The 18,787-nt window shown below is 41.5% G+C and overlaps 1 protein-coding gene across 6 annotated transcripts in view; it reads right to left on the bottom strand.

Moving 5' to 3' along the window:
• The window catches only part of EPS8 (epidermal growth factor receptor pathway substrate 8), a 125,916-nt gene that overhangs the window by 55,491 nt on the left and 51,638 nt on the right, over positions 1 to 18,787 (bottom strand). Inside the window, exon 1 of one of the 6 annotated variants that reach the window (XM_040061936.2) lies at positions 14,101 to 14,233. The exons of the other annotated variants lie outside the window; for them this stretch is intronic. The gene's annotated coding sequence lies outside the window, so the exon portion shown is untranslated. Of the gene's footprint in view, positions 1 to 14,100; positions 14,234 to 18,787 lie in introns of those variants that run through there. 6 annotated transcript variants of the gene reach the window in all.

Genomic DNA, 18,787 nt, shown 5'->3' with positions numbered 1-18,787 from the left:
CCCTGGAAGTATTTTTTTTTTTTCCCTACCATATTTTCCAGTTATTCACTGTTAAAGAAATATTCCAACAATACAATTAAGATAGCTATATTTTACTCTGAGGAAGGGGAGGAACACGAAGAGCAACAGGAAGAACTGAATGAATAAACTTCAGATAGTTCATGTTCATAGACTTCACCCTTATTATTGCCACACTAATGAAGACCCTGCTTGAAAACAGGTTCTTATTCTGGCACGGCAACCTACTTCCATCCCTTTCACTCAGGTCTGGGCCATGATTTATAATTAAGCATATTGAAAGAAAATACAACAGCTTTACAGACACAAAAGCTTCAAAGACTTAAAAATCCCCACTGCAACAAAGGAACATTAATAAATATGCCAAGCACTGAAGCCACCACTCACTGCTATTTTTAATTAGAGAATTAACCACCTCATCTAAAGCAATGTGAGTATTAATTACCAAGATCAAGAATCATTATGCAGCCCTTGCAGAATGTATCACCACAGCTGGAATATCTCATATAAAAGAAAAAAGAAAGGATTAAAAAAACCGACCCAAAAGTCCAAACAAAAAACCTTCCACGCAAACAGAGCAGTCTAAAGAGGAAGGAGTCCATGGATATGAAGAAATTTGCAGAGGAAAGTAGAAAAAAGGGATTATAATGTACCATAAAAATCAGTTTTTTCGGTGAGTCTATGTCAAGTAGAGCAGTGAGCTGGTAAAAGATACTATTTTTACTCATAAATCCCAATTCCAACATGGAACAACACACTCAGTATCTCCACTTGAAAAGAGATGTACCAAAACATGTCCTGCTTTGGGTTTCTGGTGGGTTTGTTGTTTGTGGGTTTTTTGGTTTTTTTTTTTAAATTTTAATTTTTTAAATAAAACCAAAGCTGCCTCGAAACTGGTGAACTCTGCTGACCCAGCACAGAAACCACAGCTGGATTTCCCTTCTTCGTACTCCCCGATTTTTTTTTTCCTTATTTCCTTTTATTCTTTGATATATCATACTTCAAATGAGATCATCAGATTTCATATGAGGGCACTCCAGACACTAATTTGAAAGTCAGCTTGCAGCATACAGCCAACTTTAAAGCCATCAATTTAGAAATGGCAACTTCTAAAAACATCTGAAGTATATAAAGGTTAGTAAGATAATGTCTTTAGGTGGTGTTTTAGATAAAGTTTTCCTCTCATTCTGGCCAAAAAAAAAAAAATGAAAGAACTTCCAACACAGCTAAAAAAACTGCTGCAAAAGTTGCCCAAATGAAACTGGCTTAACCATCTACCCACGTTTATTAGCCAGTTAATAACTGTGCCGTGACACAGGGACAGTATTAAAGCTGGCGTGGCACAGTTCATAACAAAAGCTGAACTGAAACCATGCAATGACACACTCCAACCAGACAATAAAAACTAGCATGAAGAAGGAGGGGGATGAAAAAGGACAGGAGCATTCTTCAATACCTCTCTAATTTGGCTTAATAGAAATGTGGCAAGATTTAATTTTTGTTTTCACAAAATTGCCTTTTTCAGTTTTGGTGAAGTTAGTGAAGACCACCAGATACTCACACAGAGAACCAATTTCTGTGTCTGTAGCAGGTTACAATTTTGAATTAAACAAGATAAAGCTGAGTAGGAGCAACATCCACTGCCTTCCTGATGATGTGAAACACTCCAACCCACTGTGGACCACCCACTGATGGCATTCCTTGATGATTTAGCTTTGTTTATTGAATCTTCAGCTCTTTCTCCAGTAAAGTGCTCTGAATGCAATTGGAAGGCCTCAAACTTTATTATGGCAAGGGTTTATGCTCTGTGTCTTACTGTAAGATTTAGATTTTCTACATGGTACCAAAAAAAAAAAAGTTAAAAAGGCAGTTTTTAGGAAGTTCAGTGAAAACCAAAAAGGCTCTGTTTAATAAAGGAAAAAAATAGGTACCATTGAAAAGTTATTGATCTGACAACAGTGAATCAGCTAAGCTCACAGTGGAGCTCAATAGCAAATCTAAAAGTTTTAAAATTAAACTTTATAAATAAGCACATATTATTCTAATGATGCTGATTAACTCTTCAAACTTCCCTAACTCAAACAATATGCAAACAAGGTTTCACAAGACTGATATGCAAAACCTCATGACTTTAGGTAACACAATCTAAACCAAATATCACCAACAAAAGTTTCGGGGATTAAACAAGTTTTGAATGCCAGGAAGATCAGCAGAGTATTCATATTCTTAGAATTTAAAATATTCCCCTAATGTTGTCAGTGTAGTTGCAACATCATGTGTATATGAAAATATTAAATGAACACATGATTCCTGGAAGGTATTTGAATTAACCCCAAATCTAGTCAGCAAGCCTCCTAGAAGGGACCAGGTTTGCACTTGTCGTACACACACAAAGCACTTAAGAAGTTGAATGTGTTCTCAAAGACGTGTGGTTGTGAGGCTGTAGTGAACAGCAGCAATGACAATAGCTGTGGCTCAGACCTGTGCCCTACTCCAGCACAGAGGTTTGACTGAAGCAGGTTCACAAGGCACTTTCAGGAGAGAACTGTGTGTTTCCTTTAAAACCTGCCCTTTGTTACAGGAATCTTTTTCTTTTTTTTTTTTTTTTTTTAAACTCTGGGGCCTGTAAAAACTACTTTGTCTTGAATCTACAGGAGAAACTGCTTCTCCTGAGTTACCATCCAGACTACTACCTGTTCTATTTTCCATTACTAGGAGGAGACAACATGAGAAGGGGTCTAGATACATATGGTAACAACACATCCGTAGAGACTCTGAAAACAAGGCAGAAGAGAGAAAAGGCAGAGAAAACAAATTAATTCTTAAATAAAAGTGCCTTATAAACTATTTTTAACCCTAGCAGTAGCAGTCACTGACTTTTACAAGCAACAAATTTGTTCAATTTTCCCATAGCGATGAAAAAAAGGAATCCATAACACCATCACCGGACCAACTGAGATACTCAATTTCATACAGTCAAAACCAACAATTATTTTGTTTTCACTGAAAAATATGCACTGGGAAAAATATTTTTCAAGGGAATTATTACTTTCAATTTCCCTCCTTTCTACTTGAAATATCTCCTTGACACCAGTCAGGAAACCCAAAATCGTTTCCTACTCCACATAGAGCAGAATAAAGCAGGGATGTGAGAAGAGCTGCGTGGCTTGTTTGCTCGCACAGAAGAGTGAAGTCAAACAGCCTCTATCCTACAGCATTTCCTTGATGGTTTTTCCTTCTGAAGCATGAAGCTGAAACAATAAACTTCAAGGACAGCTCCCCCTCACCTGAGGTTAAAAACAGGCATATGACTGTGCGGGAGGATGCGTGACCTTGAGCGTGATCCGCGCAACTCTCAGCACTTTTCAGACACAAAATAACTCACCTGCATCCCAGCATCAGCTGGAGAGGTTTGCTGGGGTCACCAGAAGAGGTGAGCATCAATTTTTTTTGTTTTGTTTTGTTTGCAAAAGGAATATGTCGCAATTCAGCAAGTCAACAAAAGGCGCTATGTTAAACATCTGAGCGCGAGCAATCGGCCCCACGTCGGGGCTGAGATTATTCAGCACAAAGGGAGCCAAGTGTAAAAGAACTCACTGAACTGAGGTCACAGCTGACTGAAGTCACGCCCTGCCACAGTATTTACAGTGCCCTTATGTAACTCAGCAATTGTTTCCTGGAAGAAAATAGGCTGAACAATAGCAGATCCCACAGTCTGTGGGGAGAAAATAGATTTTCAGCTTTTGGCGTTCCGCGTCTCTGGTTCTCAAAGTTGGTTTTCAAGTTGTAATCATTTATGGTTTGCTGTACTGGTACAATTTTCTCATCCATTAATCTGGGCCAAGCCCCTCCTCTATATGTATTTCCATTCTGGGAATATATTCATATATATATACATGCACACATATATGTGTGTGTATATATGTATGAATATATATGTGTGTGTATATATGTGTGTGCATATATATGTGTGTGTATATAATGCATATATATGTGTATGTGTGTATTTTTATATATATAGCAAATGTCATATTTTAGAGGCTTTGTTTTGTTTTAAATTACTCGAATCGAATGCATAAATACGATTCTTTTCTGACTCAACTCACAGATTCACATTTTCAAAAGCAGTCTCTGCTGTGAATGCCCAGCTCTTGGCAAGTTCACAGGCTTGACTTTCAGAGGTAAAAGTATATACGCTTTTTAAAATTTTAATGCCTTTACAATCACATATTTGGTTTCCAGCAAGCATCCAGTGATTAAGGATGACAAAATTAGAAAACTTCATAAAAGATAAATCATGATCACCACAAAATGTTTTTGCTGCAATTACCTCAAATGAGTTTGGATTTCACAAGAAAATTTCCCCCAGGAATTTGTCTTTGATGGTTACCATGCCAAATTTAACAAATTGTCAATAGAGAGGGATTCGGAAAGGCTACAACAGTTATTTTGTGGCAATTTGCTCATTCATTCAATTGAAAACATTTGCTGAGGCATTTTTGAAGTCAAATTTTCTTAAAACTAATGTCAGATAGTGTGTGACAGAAGCCCAAGATACCTTGCCCCCAGGAAACCTCAGTGGAGCTATACTTTTTGCAAAGCTCCCACAGGTTTTAAAGGAAGATAATATTCAAAAATCTTTCCAAGCATGAATTTATTGTTCTTCAACTGGTGCTTTTATTAGAAATAAATGTGTGTGAAGTAAATGTGGGTGGGAAGGTGGAAAGGAGAAAGGGAAGGAACTGAAAAGCCATATGAGGTAATGCTTTTTGATCCTTTCCTGGCTGGAGGAATGACAGGTTGAGGCTGGGGAAGTTTGACCGCGCCATCCAACCTCTACAGGAATTGTTCTAGATGTGATTCTCGTGATCTTACACATTTCTTAAGAAGTGCTCATCTAAAATCTTCCTTCAGGTTACCCTCCTACGGGCCTCAGAAAGGTTAAATAATTAATTTTTTATGCTTCAAGTTGACTCACCAATCTGTGGGGGTCTTGCACAAATGACCCTCACTGGAGACCCTGCTGCTCCAGGACACTGCCAGATTTTGAAGAGCAATGACACGACAACAAAGTGAGCTACAGCTCCAGCTGGAATTGGAAGAATTACCCATGGAGACAGTCCTCAGAGCCATGAATGTTATCTTAAAAACTATTTTCCATAACACCCTTATCCTCCTGGCTACACCCATGTGGCTAGAAAACATCAGAGACCTGCAAGACGTGCTAGAGGGGAGGGATCCACAGAGAATTTTTGAGGGACACAGCTACAAGCAATATCAACAGAGCTTCCTCCCACATTTTAGGCAACTAAGAAATGATGCTGTTTATTAAAACTATACCAGCTCCACACCAACGAGTAAATTTTGTTTATAGAGCTCTGAGTTGCCTAAACTAGAAGACATTTTCTATTCTGTGAGATTGAAAAGTGTATTTTTCCCTTTTCCAGAAGGCACACTAGATAAACTTTAAACTCATAGCCAGTTTCAAAGGAAAAATATTTTTTCCTACACAAAGACTCTATTCAGAGTGCCTGTTTTTACTACAGTAAGAAAAATAGCTGTGCCCTGGGTAATTTGTTCATGTATGCCAATAAAAGCACATTGGACTAGAGCCAGCACTTCTAGCAAGCTCCCAAAGACTTCTGAAGTCCTATGAAAAGCAGAACTTTTCTTTCTCTACTTATCCTTTTTCTATTTGCCATTCCCAGAACTTCATACTTGTTTCCATTACATTTGCCTTTATGTTACTGTGAGAAGAGACTGAAAGAAAAAAATAAGACTAAAGAATAAACCCAAAGCTTTTAAAGAAGCCCTTGCATGAAAAAGAATTTTCAGATATCTTCGTACAATGTTCCAAATATTAAGCATGTACTGCTTTGAACACATTGCTATTTAAAACTGATAAAAGAATTTGAAGTATATTCACATTTTAGACACGAAACATACAAAGAATTAAGGAGCATACTGACATAAATACTTAGATTTCTATGCTTTCATGAAGGAATCTGATGAAGAAAGTTCATGCTGAACTAAGCCATGTCTGTGACAGACACAGGGTAAAAAAGAGCTTGGAGCAAATTATTGGGAAGTTATTCAGAACAAAGCAACTGCCTGTTCATATGTGCTTCCCCAAAACCCAGTGTTTTTTGAAACAGTTTCCAAAACAATCCTTCAGAAAAGGAAGGAAGTCATCTCACAACCTTAAGGCAGGAGCAACTGTGCCAAGGTAATTCCCAAAAAGTAGTACTTCCCAACCTCTTCCTTGGGCCTCTAATAAGAGAGGCTATCAACCAAGCCCGGGGAAACCCAGGGTCTCACTAGCCTTATTCCAAAAAAGCTCTTCTTAGTAAATAATCCAAATCTGTGTTGCAGTTTAAATTCACTTGACACTGCTTCTATCCACAGCAAACCCCAAAATTACACTAGATTCTTAATTTTAGAAAAAGAAGAAAGGTAACAACCTGCATCAAATCAGTGTTAAACCAGGCTTATAAAAATATCCTATTCCTCTGTCTCCTTTGATCAGGAAGCGTTGGCTTGCTGCTTTCTCCTCTCTCTTGTAGCACTTATCGCTCATATCGGGACTGCAATAGGCCCACAAGGATGTTGTCTCATGTGTATCATCTCATGTTTTTCCAGCTAGGCAATCCAAAGTAAGCAGATGTCAACTCCTATTTTCCCTCAGGAGCCCACGAGGCAAGTTTCAGGGGGAACAATATTGCAGTTACTTCATCTATATATTATCTTTCATTATCTCAGTGTTTTTCTAAACCATATCCCTTTGCTTCTTGAACTTTGCATAACCTCTACTCTTTCCTCATATTGTTTAATGCAGCCTTATGCTTTTCTCCTCCTTTTCCTTTTTTTAATGCACATCTACTGCAGACTTTCTGGGGAGAAAAATAAAACAAAATAGAAATAATAACTCAAATGTAGACTCAAAAATAGCTCCTGGCATTGTCCAAAGTCTTTAAGATGGGGACTCAGCTTGCCATCCACCCTACGACTGTCCTTCATCTCCTTTCTCATTGGGTTGGATGATAACTGAGAAAATTAACACTGACAATTATAAATATTGCCTTTCCCAACAGAGACACCAAGAGAATTAGATGCAGGATTCTATTTACTCTTTTGGTGGTAATTTACTTTTCCCAGCTATTGCATTAAGCTTTCTAAAAACTCATTCACAGACAGGCTTAGGTGAAATGGCAGAAGCAATTACCGCTCTAATTGGCTATGACCTCTTCCTGCCTTTCCATGGATGCAAAAATTTTGACATAGAAATCTCAACTTCTTTGTAAGTGCCAGTGTGAAATCCAGGGGAGAGGAGCAAGCTGCAACTTGCAGCAGTTGAGGTTATGGCCCAAATAAGATTCAGCACAAAGATAAGGTATTTGAGTAGGACAGCAGGAAGTTTGTCAGATGTCCCACCTTTCTCCATCAACGAAGAGCTTAAACAGTCCCCAGAATACCTCCATGTGTGGGCCTGGCTCTGGGTCACACTGAGCCACCTCTGATGCCTGGAGAGGCTACCTGGAACAGAGGCTAGACAGAGTTAAAAGAATAAAGGAGGTGTTTATTGAAAAGCCTTCAAAGGACACACCTTGGGCAGTACAAGAGCCTGGCCAAGGCTCTGCCCAAGATGGACAATAGGTCATGAGTTTTCCCACTTTTATAAGTTTTGGTCCATTTACATATTGGGTTTAATTGTCCAATTACAGCTTCAGGTTATGGAGTCCCATCCTCCCAGATTGCTCCCCTCAATTCGCTGTTGTTTGTAATTTTTGGGCCTGAAGCTGCAATGGAGCCTTTGGTTCTCAGGCTGGCAAAGGATTGTTTTGGCTGAATAAACTGTGAGGAGAACTTTCTAACACTTGATATGAAGTTCAGAGTTGCACACTAATGCAGTACAGGATCTGAAAAACAGGAAAGCTAAAACTGAAGGCATCACATCCAGGAACAACCCCATGGTTCAACCAAGCCACCCACTCCAGGGGTGCCGTGGCTGCTTCCTCACCAGCCACCCAGGAGGGTGCCAAACCACAAACTGGGACCTGGCATTGCCTGGTGGGAACAGGACGGTCACCAAATCATTCTCTGCCCATGCACAAGGTCAGTTCTTCTCCCCAAAGGCATCTGCACAATTAATATCTAGTCAGGCTGGCCAAGCCACCTTCATGCCCTTTGTTGAAGGGAAAACAGCACAGCTGCAGTCCAGAGCACTGAAGGTGACATTCAGCCAAACTACACATCCAAAAAAAAATTGCTTCCTTTGCCATTATTTAGCTTTGTGACTCAGTTCTTTAAAGCACAGGAACATCTCAGCCAGTGGCAGGCTCTCAGGTGATGTTAATGGGAGATATTCCCACCTGTTTTCTCTGAAAAAACCCCATGAAATAAGATCACAGCACTAATCATATTCGTGGGTCAAGATCTGCAGAAATTAGAAAGTGAGAAAGCCGCTGGATTCAGCCCTCCACCTGCTACGAGACCATCCTCTGAAACACAAGCTTTCCAGTTTTACTGCTGGGCCACTGCCTCTTGAAAATCTTAACCACCAACCAACCAACCCAACAAAAAAAAAAAACCAAAAAACCCACCCACAAAACAAAACAAACAAACAAACAAAAAGCAGATGAGACAGAGGATTTCTTCAGCCAGTAGAAATGCAGCGCTGAGAGCACAACACTGCACCTCCTCTCCTGTCATGCTTGCACAGCAATCCTGTCACCCAGGAGTTTCTCTGGAACAATCCTCACACCTGGATTCTCACACCCAAGCTAAACCAAGGACAGCTTTCAGCTGACAGTTTTGAGACTTGCCAAAACCCGTGCTTATTTGGAATACACTGAGGGCTTATTATCTCAGGATGGGGAGAGAACTCACACAGCTTTGGGTTCCAAAAGGGGCACTCGTGGTTAGCAGCCTCAAACACCCTTATTGTTTCTGAAAGGTCAAGCCTCAAGGTTGCCCCTGTCTTCCTCACTGACTCTTTCCCCAGTGAAGGGCATGCACAGCTCTTTTCCTAAAAGTTCCCAGATTATTTGAATGCTTCTGCTTGAAACATATTAGGAAAAAACCCACAGATTTTTGTAAGGGAGGGGATCCATTACTCTACAAGCAGGGAAATCCCGACAGATGTCCTAACATTTTTTCCCTGCTGCCCAGACTGACTGGCGAGCACCAGGGGCTCCTGTGCAGTTCACCCCTGCCAAATTTTAGCATTACTTAGCAGATGGCGACTGCTCACTGTGCTCAGGGCTTTCCCCTCCCTGGCACTGGGTGATTTCATACCAGAAGCACAAGCACTGCTGTACCAGGATTCACCACCAGCTCCCTTCACTTCAGCAGCAGCGCGGCCTCCCTCTCTTGCTCAGGCTTGGTACAGTCTGGAAGTTTAAGAGATGCTAAATATCCCCTTTCCTTTCAGTTGTGAGCAGAAGGGGCATGGCAGCCCTAGCACAGTGACCAGACAGCTCTGGCAGGTGACAAGAAGGACAAAGGTAGCATGAAACCAGTGGTGGTGATGGTTCTTCAAAATCTGGGGCACATGTTTTAGAGCACCCTCGTTCCCAGTAATGAAATCTCAACACAAAGAGCTGCAGCAGGTGGCACTTGCTCTTTCCATGGTTTAACTAACAAGACTTTAACCACTGCAAATTGTCCTGGGTGCGTAAATTAAACTTCTCTAATGATGAGATGATTCCCTCTTGGATTGCTCCTGAAATGGAAATATGTAAACTGTGATGTCATGCAATTTGCATTTCCCTAAGGAAATGCTCTTATCTGGGGATCCTCTCCTTCTCATGTGTCAGTGTACTCCAGGGGGATATTATCCAGTATGATAATACACAGTATGCAGAAGACTAACCACAAGCAGTATGAAAACTAACGCCAAACTGACCACAAATGCTTTTCCAGAGATTTCCAAACCTGTCTGAGTGGAGGCAAGAAGTGGAAGAACTCTCTCACTCCTGACTCATGCTGTTGGCCTGATCACCAGAGGGTTTGTTACTCAGAAATTTGGACATCCCCTCCGCCCCAGGTGTGAACTACAGCAGAGGAGGAAGGAAGCATCCACAGCTCCACATTTATGGAATAAAAAAAAGACTGCACAAAACTTGAGGGGTCTGGGATACCTGTCTCAAGCCACAAGAGTAACAAAGGAAATTGTGAGCAGCATAATGAATGTTTTGGTGTATTTTTGAATTATCCAGAGGGAACTGTATCTCCACAATATATTTTGCCTACTGTCCACATCCCACAGAAGGCGAGTCAGCTGTGTTGTTCTCTCACAAACACACGGATTAGGGTAGGAAGAAAACCTTGCTTCCACTTTATTTTTCATTCACGTTTTTTTTTTTAAATCCCCGATGAATTTTAACCCCAATCTTGTTCCACATAGAAAACAGATGCTTGAAAAGTGATGGCTAATACGAGTACTTGGGATCAACAGGTCTGCATTTAAAATCCAATTACAAGAGCAGAAAAAGAAGTCCATAGGATTGGCAGGAGTGACAGAACCCTGCCAGAAGATGGAAACGACTTTTAAGAGGTATTTGGAAGAAGGGTGGAAGGGCTGAAGTCCCAACAGTGTATTGAGTATGGAACTGCCTGGACACTGAAAAAGTTACTCGGCACAGATAGTTAGTACAACTCAGCCATGAGATAAGCTAACAGACAGCACAGATTAGAAGGGAAAGAAACCTCTAAAGTAGCATCATGAGATACAGACCAGTCTCTCTCCAAACAAAAGCTCCAGTCTTCCATTTTTCCTTTCTTTGTTTCAGAGATTTTCTGGGGGAGGGGCTGAAGGAACCACAGAGCAGCCAATTGCCCAGCTTCCATTAGTCTCTCTTACATACTGATTTTGAAAAATCCTACGTCCTGAAAATCAAGGTTCTCCCATGTGCCTAGACGATTCTCAGAAGAAAAAGTAATATCTGGGTGTAGTGAACTCAGCTGGATATTTTTGTCTTCTTCAACGCTCTCTACCAAAGGCCTTATCCAATAATTTGTTTCATCACAATATGCTTGCAGGACTAAATCTCACACTTTAATTTGAGCATTGCTGTTCGCAGATCAGTCTACTCAGAATACCCAGAATACAAATTAGCCTTGCCTGGCTAAAAAACCTAAACCATGAGAGACAACTGGCACTTTTTGAACTGCCCAAACTGAAAAAAACCGAACAAAAACAACAACAACGACAAAAACAACCACAAACAAACAAACAAACAAACAAACAAACAAACAAAAACCAAAAAACCCACCAAAATGAGAAATGGTATTTATTCTTTACAGAAATTTACAATCATCCACTTCATTGGCTAATATTGAAAAATCGAAATTTTCCCTGTTTCCTTCATACTCCCTTTTATTTGGATACGAAGTAAAAAATCTCAGTTGCTAATATCAGGTCAGTCAAGAACAATAGTCCAAATCTCATCGTTTGATAAACTTGAAAAATAAGCAGGGAATCAATGAGCTTGAAAGCCTGCTCCTGTCTGGAATTGCTAGGCCAAGTTGGAATTAACACATGGCTGCTCTGCAATTACATCAGCTTTTGGGTTTTTGACTGCACAGCATTTACTGTCTCATGCAGAAAAAAAAAAAAAAAAAAAAAAAAGGTGTGCATAGCTTTTAATTTTGGGGATTTTTTTTGACCATGCTACAGTGTCTGGGAAAGAAATTAAAATTTAACAGTTATAAAATTACAGCTAAAACCAGCCTGGGTTGAGTGAGGGTTCCACAGAGGTAAAGCTTAATTATTTACAGTTTAGGTCCTAAGAGACCAGGTCCCAAGGTCACTTATTACTAAGAACAAACATAAATCACCAGTTTCTATTTTTGTAGCGCAATCACCAGCACTCAATAAGAGCTATAAGGTAAGAAGAGACATCCACCCTTAAATAACACTATGGGACAGACTTTACGAGGGAAGAACATGACAGAGGGTAAATATACCTGCTCAAGGAGTAGGGAAGAACGGGAAAAGCACAAACCCCATGAGCCAAGCAGATACAAGGGTTTCAGAAACAAAACACCTGGCAGCAGGCACAGCAATATGGGCTGGCAGCAGCTTTTAGACCAGCAAAAAAAATCCCCCCAGAACCGGGAGGGATCTTGGCCACAGGTGGTTGGTGCACCCAGTAGTACAGAAGGATCTCTGTGCCACAGGAAGCAAAAAAAGGAAGGTTATACTCTACAGCGTGGACCAGATGTCACCCCAGGTACCTCGACATCTTTATTTCAGCAACCATCATGGCCCTAAAGGGAGCTCCGACTGCACACAGGAGGCATGGCATGGGGCCAGCACTGTCACAAAATCCCAAGGCTGATGGGGGAAGCAAAGAAGATCCCAAAAAAACCCCCAAACCCAGGTGGTTGCCCAGGCAGTACAGTTATTAATCATACAAGCCAAAAGAGCAAAATTTTCAGTACCTGCCTTCTGAAAATAAAGGCAGCTTCAGGTAACTAAGACTGAAGATGACAAGATACAAAACATGCACTAATTCCTGGGCTGATCTGACCTTCAAGCAGGTTTTGGTACCACTTAAGACCATTTATTGTTCCAAAAGCACATGATTCTTCTTCTGCTTCAAGGGAAAAAATGCTACACTATGCACAAGAGTGAAGCACATTGGAGCACAAGTCACCAAATGTAAAATAAACACTTTGGGAGAGCACATATCATTACAGCTGAGCAATGGTGTTTCTACTTGTGTGAATGCTTGCAGCAGTAAAACAAATGCTTAGTTATAGGAGGAATGAAAGTTCAATGATTCAGTAATGTAAAAAGTCACCTGCAAAATCAATATATACAAATGCATCACTAATAAAACCTATTGTTGTAGAAAGTTTTATTTTGGTAAACAACTGGGATTGCCCTGCTGTTACTGAGCTGTTTTCAAATGGGTATAAACGAATAAAAGCGTGTTAATAACCTATGAGAGGTGGAAAAATCTACAAGTTAATCCTTCTTTTCTAAGCTGATTCCCCTGCCACTTGTGTAGCCTTAGTAGTACACATTTCATGTCTAGCTCTCTTTTAAGGAGAGTTAAGGCTAGGAATTTCAAACAACATTCCTAAAATAGATATATGCCAGACCTTTATTTCTGTGACCTATCAATTAGATAGTGGATTATCAAGACCAGCCAATATTTGAATACCGACCTATGCAAATATGTTGAGTTGCAAAAGAGAGATACACACTTGACCCCCCTCTTATTTTCTAGCCCATGAATCACCTTTTGTTTCCGAATTCTGAGCTACGCTCACCAGCTCTTTTACTGCACCTTATCTGCACTACGTTTAAATAGCACTATAAACTGCAGAGTAATTTAGGTCGGGAGTGAGCTCTGGAAGTCATCTGATCAAAACAAGACCCTCTTGGAAGTTAGGCCGAGATAGAATCTATCATTGTGTAAAATGATCACAACGACTTCTCAGGCCACCAGAAACACAGCGCAAACGGCTCCTGACCACAGGTAAAATGAATTCTCCCATTTTGGTCCCATGCTTGTGTCCCGTTACGTCTGAACGGGATCAAGAACACAAGTAAAGGTCTTGGCAGGAGCACAGCTGCCAACCTGGGACTCAAAAGCAGCCCAGCAGCATTTTAAGAAGCATGGTGTTGAGACAACCAGGAGCAGGAGGAGGCAGCATGTCAAGGACAGAAAGCTGCCAAAACCCAGAGGAGCAAGGACAGCCAGGTGGGTGGACAGCAGCAGAGCATTTCTCTGGAGGAAAGAAGAACAGCTCAAGTGGCTTAACCCATGGAGAGGTTCCTGAAATCCATTTAGTATGGCTTGCATGGTCCCTGGTTTAGTTCCAGGTGACAACCAGGTGCCACAGAGCTGCTCACCGCCCCTGGTGGGATGGGGAGACAACCAGAAAAAAGGTAAAAACACATCGATCGAGATAAGAGCAGCTTAATATCTGAAACAAAGTATAAATAATAATAATAATAATAATAATAATAATAATAATAATAATAATAATAATAATAATATTTTTGTAATGACAAGTTAAGAGACAAAGAACTGAAACTCAAGAAAGACAAGCGTTGCAGTTGCTCACCCACTGCTGACAGATGCTCAGCCTGTCCCCGAGCAGCCACGGGCACCTCCCAGCCAGCTCCCCCCAGTTTATATACTGGGCATGACGTTCTGTGGTATGGAATATCCCTTTGGCCAGCTCGGGTCAGCTGCCCTGGCCACGGTCCCTCCCAGCTTCTGGTGCCTCTCCTCGCTGGCAGAGCATGAGACACTGCAAAGTCCTTGACTCAGGGCAAGCACTACTTAGCAACAGCCAAAACATCGGGCTGTTATCAACACTATTCTCAACCCAGCTCTGCACTGGCTACCACGAGGAAAATGAGCTCTATCCCAGCCGAAACCAGGACACCTGGTGACCCGGAGATCTCACTGCAGGAACACATCTGTATTTGAGCAGCCTTGCTGCAGCTGTTTATACATTCCCCTTCTCCGAGGCCTCACTGTGGGGCCACGGGGAGAAGAGTGATAGAGTTACAACCGGCTCTGTCCTCTGGAGCAGGGAATTAACATTTCCTATCCAGCACGGACAATCTGGCAAGCTGTGAATTGATGTAACTGCTTGGCATTAACATCATTCATACATACATATGTGCAGATTTAAATAAGAGCCTGGTTTTGTCTCCTTGGATTTGACATACACATCCAGGCTACAATAAGGAGCTGTGCCAAGTGCAACAACAGGCTGCACATTATTTAATGGTCTGACCATCCGACAGCAGAGCTTGTCACGGCTCCCACGAGCAGAAACGAGCCCTCTTAAGTTAACAAGCTTGAAATTGGTCACTCTGGACAGTGCTGAAAGCGCTCTGCCTTACAAGGCGTGGCCAAAAGTGAGGAACAAATTTTGCTGTCCGCACTCCGACCATACAGGAAAATTGAATAGCCGCTTCTCTACCAGCAACAGCAAACAACAAGAACGTTCTGAACAAATTCCAGGTACTTGAACAAATCGCAGCTCTTAAAATGACCCACTGCTCAAAACCCCTGGAGGTTGTAGCGGTTCCTGGCAAACTGAAAACATTTTTCCTTCCACGCTTCCTCTCTGCAGTACAGCTGAGTGACCTTGGTGGTGGGAGGAGGTCAGAGCAGACGAGAAAAGAGTCTTTAAAAACACTGTTTGATTTGAAGTACTAAATTCGCATTTTGAAGACAAAGCCAACTTAATTAAAAACATTTAAGTCTTGCAACTTAAAAGAAGTTGCAATAGTTCCAGGGACAACTATTTGAGACCCCCTGGACCCCCAACAATCCCTTCCTGTAAGGCAAGGAAGCAACAGCATGAATAACCTCAAAAACATCAAACTACTGAAACAAAAAGCAAACAAACCAACTGACCCACAAAAGGAAAGGGGAAAGGAATGGGATGAGGGGATTGCTTCTAAATTCACATAGCTCTCACTTGGTCCTGTGTATCGCTCACTGACATAAACCACTTCAAGCTGTTGCAGATCACTCTTAGGACTTGCTTTATTTGTATTTTTGTTCTTCCCCAGTCTCCTTTTGTCTCCTGTCTTCCAAGAAGCAAAAATTTTCAAGAGTATGGAAGTGAGTTCAGTTTCTCCATACCCTGGAGAGGTGACTTACAAACTTCTGCACAGTCAGGTCTCATCATTCTTTTCTTTCTTAACGGACAAGCATCCTTAACTTTTCGCTGACAGCTTTACCATTAAGAGAAACAATCTCAAATTAATTTTAAGCAAAAGTTTACTGTATGCCACATGTGCCATCTAGACTTGGGGTGTCTCAAAATGAGAAGCCAGGCCAGAAGCCACAGAATGTACATTAAATAAAGGAATAGTTGCTCCTGACACTGCAATCCCAGTACTCAAGAGCGGCTGCAGCAGCCTCCCCGGAAAATCTCTGCATCAACCCACATCCTCCTCAACTCCCCTCATTACTCTTGAACCTGTTTCTCCCTCTCTCTGCCTCCACAGCTATCCTCCTGTTAAAGAAGAAACTGGTAGCAATTATTCTTTCCAGCAATCACCCTCAAATCCCGGACCTCTTACAGCATCCAGAGAAAATATTACTCTAATGTAATTAATTCCCTCTTATTTCCTCTTTCTGTCATAACTCACTGCCTGTTTACAGCTAAGTTGCATCTTCTCATGAGCTTGCCAACAGTACCATAACAGCCTTCTTGTACCTCTGGCCACTGCCTAAATGATAAAAACAAAGCCAAGAAAAAGCAAAGCTAGAAATAAATGAAGTGTCTGAAAATCTTCTGCCAGTCCTGTGCTAGGCTCCAGCTCACTTCACTTCTGAGCAGGCTGATGGGTGCTTTACCAGAGGTACTTTACCAACAGCTCTAGAAGGGCATAAAGGTGACCAAAACAGAAAGTTTCTTTGAAGCTGCCTGATAAATTTTGAAATTATGGAGGAAATAAAGGAAGTAACTTTTTAAAAGCAGGCTCGAAGCACATTTCCCGGACGCTGATTCTCCTCAAATAGGTTTCTACTCTTCTCCTGGAAGAGTACCAGTCTCCAAAATATATAAAGTAAATGCTTTGAGAGTAAAGTCAGTGGCTCTGGTGTGATAAATAGCAACATAAAAGTGTCACCTTTGCACTCAGCAGGTCTGCCTCTGGTGTGCAGTCAGGAGCGATTGCTGCTGACCAGTGAGATAAACAAAGCTCTGCTGCTTCCATGCTTGTTTGAGACAGGATATCAGTGCTATCGTTGTGCAGCAAACTGAATGCCAGAGTCCTCCATAAAAGGCTAAGTTCTTCATTAATTTTCAATTATGTATCTGGACACTTCTTGCTGCACCACTCAGTAGCAGGGAACGGGATACGGAGACAATACCAGAGCACACTCCGCTCCGCGCGAACTTTATGATGCGAAAAACGCTCAGGAAGGGAGATGGGTCTGCCAGATTGGGAAATGCTTCGCTCAGAGCCAAACAGAAATTCCTGCCTCATAAAGCAGCTTTTAAACAAGCACTTTCCACATTCAAGAGCTGCAGTTTCTCTCTGTAGAATGCTGCGACAAAATCAAACGAAAGAAATCGGTGAGTTGGTGTTAAAGATTTAACAAGCAATTTTCACTGCCAACATTCATGTGTGTAGGCTGCAGGTATAGTACACAAAATAAATAAACTCTGTACATATGCATGAACACCAGCTCATCATTTCAAGGAAGAACACAGGCCAGAACAACCTATTTGAATTTATCATACCACCGTAATATGACTAAATGTTAATTTACAGGAGGTGGTCGGCAAGTGACAGAAAAGAAGGAAATTCTCAGCATTCAAACTTGCAAACCTTCTAGAAACTATTGGGAAAGATATGCTTCAAAGTGAGAGTCTAAAACATTTTAGAGTATATTTTCACAGTACTTAAAATAAAATAAACAGGGTCTGCTCTTTAGAACTTCAAAGTCATAGAGATAAGGACGCTTCTGAAAGAAGAAACAGATCTGGAAAGATCTGCTCTCAGAGCTGCCCAGGACTCATAGAAAAATACATCACCACAATGTTTTTACCATTATCTGACTTGAAGCTCCTGAAAACCAACTACTTCTCTTAAATCAAACACAGCATACATCGTATTTCCATCTGGAAGTGCTTGAATCTTTCTTAGCATCTCAGCAAGCATGATGTAAGATGCTATTGCATATCACACTGGCCCTTTTTTTCCACAAAGTTCTCCCAAAAGTCATTATAGTGAGCCTGAAAATTCCTATAAGGAAGCTGAGCAGCATTTCCTCGCCTCTATCTAAGAAGTTCTGCCTCAATGAAGTAGTAAAGGCTTTAATAAGCTGCTCATCTTAATGAACAGGGACTGAATTAGCAGGCAATGTCTCTTCTAAAAAAGCATTACTAAAACCACTCCATTTGTGCCAGTAACTCGGTGCGAGCTGTTGATGTGTCAGAGACATTTCATTTCATGACACGAAAGAATGAGTCAAGAGCCTAGGTCAGGGAGCAGTGGCAAACCCACTAAAAGTTTCATGCTGTTACTGATAATCAGAGCTTTTCGTTCCTTGCATATTTCAGATTTGAGAGAATGGTAGACATCAACAAAATATTTTCCTTACGTTCCAAGACTCTGAAAATGGTGCCAAAGAAGATCAGAGGAACTTTTTGTTGTTGTTGTTGCATCTTGAGGTCAGACACTTTAAATAGAGCTTTTGGCACGCAATAAAATAAACTAAATCAACTTCTCTCCAGTTCCTGGCGGTTTGTAACGCAAGCTGCCAAGCCTTTCAGTTTTGCCAAGCTTCTGCAAGAATTAAATACTGCTCGAGTTAACCCGGCATTAAAGGCTGAGTCGCTATCAGGTGAACATCAGCAGAGCTGTCAGTCCAGGAGCTCCACAGCCTGAGGCTCACAGGAGCTGTCTCTGGGCCAGGACTGGGGCTCACCTGCAAGCCAAGGTAGCTCTGGGGAGCAGAGGGAGGGCTTCTCCCTCTGATTCACCTTCCTACACCTTTTCATCACCACTGCTACGTTCTTCCTCCCCCCAGTAACACCCTGAGCTGTCTGAGCTGCTCAGAGATGTGCAGTGTGAGGCTGTGCCCCAGGGGAGGCTCTCAGAGGCAGGGGGATTGATGCCTGAGGTTTTATCTTCCATGTATTTCAGGCTCTGTGCTGCCCGGGGTGCAGCTCTGAGCTCACACTCAGGGTCACTCAGCTCTCTGCACACAGCAGGGACACAAAACAAATCCTGTTCTGCTGCACACCAAGGACAACTTTCAGCCCCAAA

The sequence above is a fragment of the Hirundo rustica genome, chromosome 4, assembly GCF_015227805.2.
Source record: "Hirundo rustica isolate bHirRus1 chromosome 4, bHirRus1.pri.v3, whole genome shotgun sequence".
Taxonomy (NCBI): Eukaryota; Metazoa; Chordata; class Aves; order Passeriformes; family Hirundinidae; genus Hirundo; species Hirundo rustica.
The sequence above is the reverse complement of the archived record's forward strand: the minus strand, read 5'-3'. Positions and strand labels throughout refer to the sequence as shown.